Source organism: Monodon monoceros, unplaced genomic scaffold, assembly GCF_005190385.1.
Source record: "Monodon monoceros isolate NGI ecotype Baffin Bay Population unplaced genomic scaffold, NGI_Narwhal_1 Super_Scaffold_16, whole genome shotgun sequence".
NCBI lineage: Eukaryota > Metazoa > Chordata > Mammalia > Artiodactyla > Monodontidae > Monodon > Monodon monoceros.
Genome location: NW_021703772.1, coordinates 7,787,881 through 7,801,524, shown reverse-complemented (window position 1 = coordinate 7,801,524; position 13,644 = coordinate 7,787,881). Strand labels below are relative to the sequence as shown.

General features: G+C 43.7%; 1 protein-coding gene across 10 annotated transcripts in view; it reads left to right on the top strand.

The window, feature by feature from the left end:
• DIS3L2 (DIS3 like 3'-5' exoribonuclease 2) overlaps positions 1 to 13,644 on the top strand; it is a 373,313-nt gene that overhangs the window by 243,298 nt on the left and 116,371 nt on the right. The window lies entirely within an intron of this gene.

Below are 13,644 nucleotides of genomic sequence, written 5' to 3'. Positions count from 1 at the left end.
CTGGCCCTTGATAATGAACCTGGGAAGAGAAATGGAGAATTCTGTAGAACCATCAGCTCATAAGGAGGTGCATGTCTTCTCCATTCATCTGGGGCATTGGTGAGTGAACAGTTTTAACTGTCCTTGTTGTATGGTCATTTTTTACTGAATCGTACCTTGACTCAAAAAATCCAAGTAACTGAATAGTCATGCAAAGCCTCTGGCATCGAAGTGGGCTTCTGGGATGCTTGCCAATGAGTTCCTGTTTTGAGGACACAGAATTGAAATGGAAAGATTAAGTGGAGACACAGCCCCACCCCTCTAAGTCTTATTCCTATGTTCCATTCAAATCTTGCTAGCCTGATTCCTGTGGGGTCTGGGCTTTGGAAATTCTCTTTTTTTCATGGATGTCTCAGTGCACCTTGTTAAACCAAATTTGGATTATGGCCTGTTCATCTGCTTCCAGCTCTGCTGATTGGTTCCAGTTTCCTTGCTCATTAAAGCCAAGATAATCTGGCACCCACCACTCAGGCATCCTCAAGTATCTGGCACCAAGGTAAACCTGGAAGCCAGCTAAGAAGCCTCAGTGATCCAACACACTCATTGCGTGATGAGAGGCAGTTGTGGTCCCAGAAAGAGCACTGGAATAGGAGCAGAACTGGGTTCTTGTCTCATCTTTGCCTCTACTGCATCATGTAAGTTTGGGCATGTCTGTGATTTCTCTGAAAATCTCTTTCCCCAGCTATATATGTGTTTGGACTAGACAGTTTCTCAGGTGTCTGGCAGTTCCAAAATACTGAGTATATGAAAAGCTAAAGGAGCAAAGCTCCATTTGTGCCTATTGTTGCAAAAACACAACCTAGCTTTAAAGATATTAGCAATAAATGCCTAAAGTTGCATATGCTACTGATGCTTTTCCACAAAAGTAGATAGTGTGACAACAAAATAAAAGGAGCACAGCCCATATTCTGGAGGTAAGAATTAACCTCTCTAGGCCTCACATTTCCCACCCTGTAAAACAGGGATAATAACGGCTAATTTTAAATTGCCTGGAAGATTAAATGAGATAATCCCTGGTACTTAGAACTGTGCCAGATAAAAAGTAAGTGCTCACTGAAAATTATTATTAATATAAAAATGGAAAGATTAAAATTGATATGGAATTTTAGTAAGCTTATGCTGAAATAATAAATATTTAATTGCTGTTCAAAAGTCAAAGTGGGAACAGAATAGAGAATCCAGAAACAGACCCACACATGTATGATCACCTGGTTTCCAACAAAGGTGTCACTGCAGTGTAGTAAGGAAAGGATGGGTTTGTCACTGGTGCTGGATCAATTGAATATCCATATGGAAAAAAACCATGAACTTTGACTCCTACTTCACACCATACATAGAAATCAGTTGCATGTGGCCCATAGTGTGAAAGGTAAAACATTAATACTTCTAGAAGTGTTAACACTTCTCTAGAACATAACATAGAAAAATAAACTCATGACCTTAGCAAAGATTTCTTAAGTGGGACACAGAAAGCATTAACCGTAAAGGAAAGGAGTGATAAATTATATTTCATTAAATTTAAGAACTGTTCATCAAAAGACACCATTAAGATAGTGAAAAGGCAAGTCATAGAGAAGGAGAAGTTATTTGTTTTATATATATATATATGGTGTGTATGTATATATATATATATATATATATATATATATCTCCCCAGCAAAAGACTCTTATTGAGAATATGTAGAGCTGAACAAGCACTTTACTAAAGAAGATAGCCAACTGCCAAAAACATATGAAAAATGCTTAATATCATTAGTCCACAGGGAAAATGGAAATTAAAACCACAGTAAGATATTGCTATGTTCCTATAAGAATAGCTAAAAAATTTTTAAATTGACAATACCAAATGTAGTGGGGATATGGATCAATTAGAACTCTCATACACTGAATAGGGGAAAAGTCAGGTACATCTACTTTGAAAAACTGTTGTACAGTATGTAATAGAGCTGAATAGATTCATACTCCATGACCCAGCAGTTTCATTCTTAGATAAATACCCAACAGAAAGGAGTACATATGTAGAAGAATGCTCATAACAGCATTATTCATAATAGCAAAAACTAAAAACAACCCAAGTCTCTATCAACAATAAAATGGATAAATTGTGCTATACTCTTACAATGGAATACTCCACAGCAATGGTACAGAGTAAATTCAGACGCAACATGGATGAATCTCAAACACACATTGAGGGCTTCCCTGATGGCACAGTGGTTGAGAGTCCGCCTGCCGATGCAGGGGACGCGGGTTCGTGCCCCGGTCGGGGAAGATCCCACATGCCGCGGAGCGGCTGGGCCCGTGAGCCATGGCTGCTGAGCCTGCGCATCCGGAGCCTGTGCTCCGCAACGGGAGAGGCCACAACAGTGGGAGGCCCGCATACCGGGGGAAAAAAAAAAAAAAAACATTGAGCAAAAGAAGCCAGATACACACACACAAAATACATACTGTACTAATCCATTTATGTAAAGTGCAAAGAGAGGCAGAACTGACCTATGGTTATAGATTATAGAGGTCAGAAAAAGTAGTTATCTTTGGTGAGTATAGAGACTGAGGAGGCACAAGAGAAGCTTCTGGAATTCCGATTATGTTCTATTTCTTGAACTGGTGGGGGAGGGAGGTGTTCACTTTATAAAAATTCACTGAACTGCATGCTTAAGGTTTGCATACTTTATGTATTTTATGCCTCAATAAAAAAGTTTATTTTAAAGAGTGAAGGAGTACCCCAAAAGTGGAAACAACCCAAATGTCTATGAAATATATTCAGCCATGGAAAGAAATGAAGTACTGATGCAGGCTACAACATGAAGGAACCTGGAAAACATTATGCTAGGTGAAAGACAATCACAAAAGACTGTACACGTATCATAAGATTCCATTCAAATGAGGTGTCCAGAATAGACAGATCTACACAGACAGAAAATAGATTAGTGGTTGCCTGTGGTTAGGAAGGTTGCGGAGAAATAGGGAGTGACTACAAACAGATATGGAGTTTCTCTTAGGGTGATGAAATGTTCTAAAATTGATTATGGTGTTGGTTGTGCAACTCTGAATGCACTAAAAACCATTGGATTGTACACTTTGAGTGAATTGTATATGAGTGAAATCTCAAGCTGCTATGAAACCAAAAGCCAAGGGATACTGATAACTGTGGAATGATAAAAACCCCATAGGAAAAGGCTGTACCGTGTGGCCCTATGGCATGATAGTTAAGAACACTGATACTGGAGTCCAACAGTGCTCTAATCCTAGCTCTGATGTTTACTGTGTGACGTCGGGCAAATTTTCTAACCTCTCTGAGCCTGAATGTTTTCATCTGTAAAATATGAATATTAATAGTACATACTCCATAAAACTTATGTGAAGCTGGTTCATTTAATCAAGAAATAGTTGAATATCTTCCATTTGCCAGGTCTAATCAGTGATAACTGTTGTTATAATTGGCCAGGAGGTTTTGCATCTGAAGAGTCTTTACTCCATTTCAGTGATGGAGGTGACAAGTAAATTTGAGAGTGTGTCCTGAGGACGGGACATCTTTGCCCTACTGTACCACACCAGCATCTATTGCAAAATGCAACAGAAATGTTCATTTTAGTGCCACTAAGTTATTAATATTGAATTATATACTGCTATTAAGAAAAGGAAGTATGTAATACATTTATAGAGGATTTCCATCCAGAAGTACTAAAACTATGAACAATTGATGATTAAAGGATTGGCATTTAGTTACCTAGAAAATTTAGCAGTTCAGGATATTTTATATGAAAACTGAGTCATAACCGCAATTGATACATGGATAATTTAAAAATAGAAAGTGACCATTTGTTACAGGAGTGTGTGACAGGGTTTTTATTTCGGTGAATATGTATTGTTCCCATACATGGTCTTAAAATGTGTGTTCTGCAAAGTCACCGTATAATCCTTTTTAAATGTTACATTGAGAGTGCTCATAGCCTGCAGGAGTTGAGAAAGAAGCAATTATAAGTTAGTCAGGTACCTGGCACTAAGGGGCACATCCCATAAAGTAAGGGTTAAGAGCTTAGTTTTGGGAGTCTGACCTGCCTGGGCCTCAGTTTCCTCATCTGTAGAAAGAAATCTGTGTCATAGCATTGGGAGCATAGAGTGAATTAACACAAATTCAAATGAAGTGCTCTAACAAGCAGGCAGTTGGCACGCTATTGTTATGGGAGAACCAGTATGGTGGATTCATATCATGAATGTGCATAAGTTATGGATATAATTTTTGCTTAACTTTTGTGAAGCTTTAGGGAATTAGAAAAGTTTCTCCTTAATGCAAAGAGATTAATTAATGAAACTGAGTAATTAGATCCCAAAAGAGCTGATTAGGTATGGTGAAAAAATAACAAACGCAAACAGACTTGCCCAGAATGAGAGAAAAGCCACTAAGGGGTTTTGTCACCAGGATATAAAGCTTTTAGAAGCTTTTACATCTCAGAATTCAAGGTAACTATGAAAGTTGCTTTAATTTTAGCTGAAAGGGAGGCTGGGATTGGATTAAGCAGTTGTTCATAAGTTAACATTTTGTGAATAGGCATTTAATATGCATAGATGTTTACATTTGAAAACTGTACATCTCTTTTAAATTTGGCTTTTAAGAATCTAGTAATTGTTTTGTTAATAGAGAGGCTTTTTAAAAATAGAGAAATCCACAGTTGAGTGTGAAAACATGCTGAAATTTGGTTTTCAAACTTACATCTTTGGGAAGCCAGTCTGCTGGAATCCTGCAAGCCTCGCTGCGCTCCTGCAGGCAAGAGAAATAGGTTCCTCATGGTGACCATACGCACTGAACCTCTAAAGTGGTGGCAGAAGCCTCAGGCTGCTACAAACTGGAGTCACATTTCTGGCATGGAAATAGTTGTTTCCTATTCAGCAGAGGTGGGGTATGACCAGTTCCTGCTACTTCATTTACTGAGCTCACCTTCATAGAACTTGCCTGCAAAGTGCTGAGCTGCTGTTATCCTCCGGGACAGGTGGCCGATGAGCTGCTACCTGCTCTTTGCTGCCTACTGCCTGGGGTGGCCAGTGGTGCTTTTCTCTTGCTGTGTGGTGGGGAATCAGGGATAGGGTGGGTGCTGAGGGGGAAAACAGCAGTTTGTTGGTGTTTCTTTATTTTAAAAAAACCCCCAAAACTGTGAAACAAGTAACCCATTTATGATATAAAAATTAGAATTTATATATAAGCAGAAAGAGAAAGTTATAATCCTACCACTCAAGAGAAAACCATTGTTACCATCTTGATATATTTCTTTCCAGACATTTTTAAGCCAGTTTACATTTTTTATTTTATACTTTTAATCTTTATTCCTCTTCCAGCCTTTGAAAGCTGGAAACATTACAAATGTGTATGATGTAGAAAGGAACAGTCCCCATATCCTCAGCCTCCAGAGATCATCACTGGGGACATTTTAATTCTGTTCTTCCTAAGTGGTAACCCTCTCCTGCCTCTGTTGGCTTGTCTTTCTTTTAAAGCTTGTAGCTAGTTTTACTTAACTGGATTTTTACTTTTTCAACTTTTTTCTTTCCTGACTTCAACCTCTACAAACCTTTTTTTTTTTTAATTTTTGGATAGAGAATGTTGAACATGCACAAAAGCAGACAGAATAGTATAATGAAACCCCTTGTTTACCTCTCGCAGCCCCGTCAACCCTGAAGCCGTGGCCAGTCCACCCCAATCACATCCCACGTTCCCCACGCCCCACTCCCAGCCCTTACGTGGACCTGCTAACTTCGTAACTGCCTTCAAAGGTCCTTCTCGGCCCTTCTGACTTCACTCTCTTTTGGCAATGAGGAAGGATCAAACGCCTGCCCTCCTGCACTCAGAACTTCTCATGAGCCAGTGCTCGGCTCCCTGTCGCAGGTCTGACCGGCTGACCTGGGCTTTCCCCGCTCCTGGAAGTTCCCAGACGTTGGGTGTGCCAGCCTCACATGTTCAGCTCCTCATTCCTTTCCTGTTAATGAAGGAGGCCATCGCTCAAATCATTTGGAAGGGGAAAAGTGGAATTTACTACCTGGGTGTTCCTCTTCCATGCTGTTCATATAAATTTAAACTTAGATTCCTGAGAATTAGATTGAACATGACAAAAATTGCTGTGTGGGCAGTTTAGTTGAGTACTTGCAGATTGATAGAGCCCTTTGTAATAATGAAGGAAAAAGGTTCTCTAAGCTGCTTGGTTCCAGAGGGTGAGGTCACCAGTTAAGGAGTTTGTAACTGACGCTCCTCATTAACCCTTTGCTGGGTAGCAAAAAAGAAAATACAAAAAAAAAACCAGTCCACAGGCTCTTCAAATCCTGGCCTCAGGAGAACCTAAGAAATCATCTTGTACAACCCCCTTCTCATGCCTGGGGACCTTACAATGCATTCAGATTTACTTGTCCCAGAATTTTTTACATTGACTCCTTTTAAGCTTTTGAAATATTCTCAAACCATCACCACATCATGGCCATGGACTTCTGCCATGGCTTGCTGTACCAGTGGTCAACTTTTGCATTTGATTACATAACCAAATACCACACAGAACTGGAAGACGTCAGAGTTTGAGGTGTCCCTCTTACCTGGCAGTCCAATCAGTGTTTCCACCAAAGTCAAAGGGAATTTGCTTACCCCAACTAAAAGATGGAGTTTGTTGTGTGACCACAAGGTGATCCAAGCCCAATTGCTTCTCAGCGATGGAGTCTGTCTCTAAAATTCAGTGGGATCAAAATAAGGTCAGGACCTGCATTCTGGCTGGATGTGGTGCCCTACATGAGGCCCCTCCTTGCTGGGGATGTCTGGACACCAGGAAGTCCCTTGCTCTCAGTCCTCTTGGTTGTATTACCCTTTCTGAGCTCTCAGAACACTGTTTTCTCACTTTCTTAAGACTCACGTTGTTGGGAAAACTGGCCACAAGGTCAAGAGGGTGACCCAAGCAAAAGCAGCATGTTCCCGTCATGCAGACTGGATAGAAACCAGTCTGTGGGACAGGAAGCCCAGTATCTGTTGCATGTGTCAGTGTGTCTTGTAGGTCATGCTTCTTTTCATCATCTACCTTTGTTTACCAAACGTATTACGTCACTGAAGGATTGCTTGACTTGGTTTGCCTGTCGGTGCCATTCCTGAGAGATCGTGGTCTTCTTCAGGCTGTTTTCAGTCCAGTGTGACCTCGGGTGCATTCGTAGAACCATGGTATGCAGGATGAGGCGCTGACAGCATGAGGAAGTGAGTGTGGTATATTCAGCTAATGTCATTTCTCTGCTTGAAACTCCCCAGTGGTTTCCCACTGTACTTGAAATAAAATCTAAATGTTTCGTCCTGGCCCATCAGGGCATCTCTCGTTGGGCCACCGTCTACCTCACTAGCCTCTTAGCTTCCATTTCTCTCCTTTCCAATCTTCTGTTCCTTAGATTCACCCAGCTTGCTCCTACCTTCAAACCTTTGCTCTGGTTGTTCTCCTGCCCGGGATGCTCTCCCCCATGTCATCATGTGACATCCTTTTTGTACACACAGGTCTCAGTCTATTTCCTCAGAGAGACCTTTCCAAACTAAATCCGAGGTAGGTCCCAGGCATTCTCATCACCTCACCTGTTTTATGTTTTTTTTTTTAATTTTTATTATTATTATCATTAGTTAATATTTATTTATTTGCCTGCATCGGGTCTTAGTTGCAGCACATGGGATCTTTGTTGCAGCATGTGGGATCTTTTGTTGTGGCACACGGGCTCTTCGTTGCAGCATGTGGGCTTCCCTCTAGTGGCACGTGGGCTCAGTAGTTGTGGCACACTGGCTCTCCGGTTGTAGGGCATGGGCTTAGTTGCTCCGCGGCACGTGGGATCTTAGTTCCCCGACCAGGGATCGAACCTGCGTCCCCTGCATTGGAAGGCAGATGCTTAACCACTGGACCACCAGGGAAGTCCCCTAACCCTGTTTTATTTTCTTCAAAGTCCTTTCTACTATGGTAAGTAATCTTATCATTTATTTGTTTGCTTATTGTCTTTCTCTCCCCATGAGAATGTAAGCTCCACAAAAGAAGGGAGCTTGTCAATCTTGTTTACTTGTATGTCTCCAGGGCCTAGAAAAAAAAGTACCTGCCACATAGTAGGAGCCTAGTAAGTATGTGTTGAGCGGCTAATTGAGTGAATGTAGGTGGTTATTAGGAGCATGTTTGGGAGGAGGATGTTGAGGATTGATAGTGACTCACAGCCAAGCCACATGGCTATTTAGCCCGAAGGAGAGAAGATCCAGGGGGCTACGTGCTAACTATGTAAACATTCAAAGCTGGTGCTGTCCCCAAAATAGAGCCTGCCCTGCTGGAAGAGATCTGCCACTTCACTCATTTCTCGAAGCCAGACTGCTATCCTCTGAGGAGATGGGCTTGTTCTGGGCAGCCCCATGGGATAGAACTGGGCCACCAAGTGGGAACTCTAGGAAGATGTATTTTGGCTCTACAGGGGGAGACTTTTTTTTACATTGTCGTTGCTGTCTGAGGGTGGAGTGGACTATACTAGCGAGTAGTGGTTTCTCAGGCACGTCAGGTGTGCAGGCGAAAGTTGGACACACTCTGGGAAGACCCGGTGTGGGGAGGTATGGGGATCTAACTCTACACGGTTAGACCAGGCAGGGTTTACAAGCCCTTTCCACCCGGAGTGGCAACAAATCTACCCTATGTTTTTATTTTCTTATTCATTCAGTAAATGTCATATACCAGCTGTGCGCTCAGGCTTTCCCCCGCCCTTCATGCTTCCCCCTTACGGGGGGTGGGGAGGGGGTACCTACCTCAGGGCCCCCTTGCAGTGAGCGGTGGGGGGTTGGGGTCGGGGGAGGGCTGCAGGGAGGGTGTCAGACGCCGTAAGAAGACACAGAAGTCGGGAGGGGGATCCTGGTCTAGGTCATTGGGGAAAGCCTGCCAGAGGGCGTGGGCTTTACACAGTGGTCTGCAGAACTGGTGGAGGTCGTCAGGAAGAGGAACGGGAAAAACACCCTGAGGGAGAAGAGTGTGGAGCCTGATGGGTTTGAGCAGCTTAAGAAGTTCTGTTACAGTTTCTGGCACTTAAGGGCTTGGGGCCAGGAAAGTTGAACGTGCCCAGGGCAGACCCACGTGGTAAAGAATTTTGTCACTATTACTTCTTTGTGAAGCAGTGATAGAGCACAGTGTGCGGGGGGAGGGGGGGGGGGGGGGGGGGGGGGGGGGGCGGGGGCGGTGGGAGAAACAAGCCGGAGGGGCTGGAACGGTGGCAGAAGCCAGCCCAGTAAGGCCTCGGAAGCCGGGTCTGGGCTGCGTGCCCGGGGCAGTGAGGGCCCCTCAGGGTTTAAGCAGTGGAGTGACAAGGGGACTTGTATTTTGGAGAGAGCACTACCCTCAGTGTGGAAAACGGGTTTGAGAAATGGCGGGAGAGCCACACACAGGTTGTTAGATGGTCCTTGAAAGAAGCAGTGGTGGCCCTGACTAAAGTGGTGATGTGGGAAGAAGAGAGATGAGCAGATTTCAGAGATGTTTGGGAGGGGAGTTCAGTGATGGATCAACACAGGCCAAGACAGACCTGGGGTTTTTCAGTTTGGGGCAGTTGCGGCGCCTTTTTTGGTTTAGTGGAGATGATCCCATTTCCTGGGACGGAGAACACAGGAAGAGAAATGGTTTTGCTGGAGGTGGGGACTTTTGGAGGCGTGAGTCTGAGGTGCCTAGGGGACAGCTAAGTGGCAGTTCCCAGTAGACCCTTGTGTACGTCAGTCTGGAGCTCAGAGAGGTCTGGGCTGACGGCACCGACTGAGGAGCCTAAAGCACAGAGTTGATGCCTGAACTCCTGGGAGTGGATGAGACAGCCCAGGGGGAAAGGGTAGGGTTGGAAGAGAAGGCAGCCGGGCATGCCAGCATGTAAGGAGCAAGGAGAGGAAGAGGAGCCTGGGAAGGGGCAGGCACCCAGAGTGGGGCCTGGAGCCAAAGGAGGGAGAAATCACCGGGCCCCAGATGCCCTCTGAAGGTCAGGCCAAGACATGCCTAAAAAGGTTTGGACATTAGGGACCTGGACAGAAGCAATTATTTTTTGCTTTTGCTAAATGAGGTATATTTAGCAACGTTGTTCCCCTATATTCTGGATTAAAAGGGATGCCCCTACTGGGTCAAGAAGAGCCTCTGTCACCACAGTCCAATCTCAGCGGTGGGTAAAGGTGAACTCAAGTGACCGAAGTCTGGAAGGCCCTGGTCTCACTCCTGGTAAGGGAAGCGTGATACTTTCCCACCTGTAATAGCCTTGACCCTTTCAGGTACTTAGGACAGTCACTCTGCCACCAGGTAGAGATGACTGTAAACTAGAAATGTAGAAAGGAATTGTTAGATCTTAAATTGTTAGATCTTAATTAAATAGAACTAGAGTTGATGGCTTAGTGGTTGTTCTGTAATGAGTCCCTGTTACGAGTGGCTAAAGAGATTGGCAGTGGGAACCAGGATGTGGCTGGGAACAGGGCTGGGAGAAGTCTCTGACAGGACTTCTGAATTCATAGCCAAGAATGTGGCTTCTATTGAATCATAAAAGATAGGGAGGGATTTCTAGCTGTGACCCACTGAGATGAAAAATTGGGTTGTATTATCTTGTCCTGGAGTTACCGTGACAGTGGTTGGGGGGCAGGGGGTGGTAATAAAAGAAACAAAGGCTCTGAGTCTGACCTGGTTTTGAATCCAGGGTTTATTGCATACTAGCGAGGTAACCTTGGACAAGTGACATGGAACCTCTCTGAGCCTCAGATGATTCATTTGTGAAACACGGTTTATATGGCTCTTGTCAAAGGTACATTAATGTGTGTGGAGCCCCTGGCACAAAAGAGATATTAAATAAATGGTCACTCCTGCTATCCTTATCATTTTTATCATCATTATTGTCAAAATTACGTTCATGTAGTTGTCATAGATTACAAAACACTTTCACATGTTCTCACTGAAGTAAAAACAGATTTCAGCTCAATTTGCTCCCACAGAATGAGGTTTTGCAACCTTCCTCTGTCATAGCACTGGTAATACCATATTATCACCACGTTGGTGTATCTGCCAACCCCATTAGACTGTGAGCGCCTTAAACAGAGGGACCCTCTTATGGATGCCCAGTGCTAGAGTAATCTAGTGATTCCGTTTCCATGCATCGTGGATCCATGTAAGGAAGCACTTTCTCACGAACAGAGCCCTTCAGAAGTAGAGCAAGTAGCTTCAAGATGTGAGCTCTCCCCGACCCCCCGCCGGGGGTATGTCAAGGGCCACCTGGCAGGGACATAGTTGAAATGTGGCTGAGCTGATTGGGAGGCTGGCTTAGAAGAGATGGTTCTTAAGCCCCTATTTACGTCCTATTAGTGCTTTAATTGGATGAAGCAGTTCTGGTGTCCACTCAAGTTCATTCACAGGAGCATTTGCGGACTTCCCTGGTGGTGCAGGGGACACGGGATCAATCCCTGGTCTGGGAAGATCCCACATGCCGCGGAGCAACTAAGCCCGTGAGCCACAACTACTGAGCCTGCGCTCTACAGCCCGTGAGCCACAGCTACTGAGCCCACGCGCCACAACTGCTGAAGCTTGTGTGCTCTAGGGCCCGCGTGCCGCAACTACTGAGCCCGCATGCTGCAACTAAAGCCCTTGCGCCTAGAGCCTGTGCTCCGCAATAAGAGAAGCCCCCGCAATGAGAAGTCAGCGTACTGCAATGAAGAGTAGCCCCCTCTCACCGCAACTAGAGAAAGCCTGCGCACAGCAACAAAGACCCAACTGCGGCCAAGAAAATTAATTAATTAAAAAAAAAAAGAAAAGAGGAACATTTGCATGTATTTAAGTTTGTGGGCCCTGTGCACAGTGAGCCAGACATGGCCGGCCTTGAGGACTCTTCCTTCCTGTGCTTCCCCAGCTCTTCAGAACTCACGGGACTCACCTTAACCCCAGTAGATGAATATTTTTTAATGTAAAAAAATGTTCAAAGTATAATTTCCTATGGCAGACAGTGCATTTTTAAACATCAAACGGGTCCTGGGTGTTTTGGCAGCATTTACTACATAACCTTTTGGATTTATATTTTCTCTTTCATGGAATAAAAACTTCAGTGCCACTACCTCAGGAGTTCTGCAAGTTCACATTATGTAAATATATGTAATAAAATATTTACTTAGGGTTTCCATAAAAAAGGTCCGAAGGAGAGAATAAGAGAGCTTCTCTTTGCTGGTTTTAGAGGCTCTTCTGGGAATTCTGAAATTTAAGCCTCTCAAATATGTTTGGATTGGCCCCCTTCATGTTTTATCTCCTGTAATGAACTCTTTGTCAGTTTGTCAATTGTGACTAAGGACAGAAAGTTCATGTGTAGTAACAACACACAGACTGAATTTAAAATTATGGTTTATATCATGATGTAATAATCCTCCTCTTTTCCTTTAGTCAATATTTACCTGTTAGGCTAGTATATTATAATTCTGACTTCAAAAGAAGATGCTTTATTTTACCTTCTCCAAGTGTTGGTTTTAGATACTTGTAATATCAAAACTGGGAGTTGTTGAGCTGTCTGAGACGCTTGGCCGAATTCTGTTAGGGTTGAGTTCCTCGATCATTGCGGGGCAGGTTTCACGGCTCCCAGTGACCCAGCAACACAGCTGCATGGCTCACATGATGAGGCAGCTGAACTTTGAGCCACGCTGGTTTTCCTCAGCTTTCCAGACAGCCCTCTCCTCTGTGGGAAATAAGTCTATTCTGTTATCCCATAGCAGCCAGTATTTCTTAGATGGACTTGGGTTTTCCCTAATGTATTGGTGTTACAGGACTGGGTGGAGAAACCCAGTGCTGCCCTGTAGGAGTGTGAGACAGATGAGAGTGGGGAATCTGAAATTCTTTTCCATCCCTGAACCTCTGATTTTAACCGCCCCAAGTTTAAACATTTTTCCATTTTAAAAACAGGGAAGAATCATCTCCCAGTGAAGAAGGAATAAGAGGACAATAAATGGCTACAAAATTTGAGGCTAAAATGTGAGATACCTTAAGACTGATTATCCAGGTAACCAGAGGAAAGAGTGGTGACGTGTCAGTAACTCTTTCTGAGTCAACTTGGGAATCAGTCAGGATTCTTTTAGTGAGAATTCAAGTTCACCTGGATCCTGGAGTTCAAATGAGGTCATCATGATCCTCCCTTTATTTCTTAGACCTATTATTTTCTATATTGGCATGATTATGTGGCAAAAATGTTTCCTTGGCAGCTCCAGACTTATTGTCTAGGGTCCTGGGAGAGAGACCCTCTTTTCTGAAGCCCGTATCAATCCCTGAAAACAGGCTCAGAATAGATCTATTGATACTTGAGTCACATGTCTGTGCCTAGACCAGTCACTATGAACAGGAATGGAGTATAACGGAATTCCATCAAGCACATACTTAAATTGTCAGCAGATTCACCTTTGTGCTTGTGTCATCACTGTGCTTCTGTCTGCCCATTATGCTTCCCCTCTGCAAACTATATGCCATTTCACATGTGTACTCTTTTCCATATTCTGTCCATTATGTGCATTTTTGTGTGCATATAATCACATATACTCCATCTGATAGATGATTTATGGGATGTTCAAGAGGAAATCTTAAATGTATAACCTAACCAGCCCCCAAGCCCACT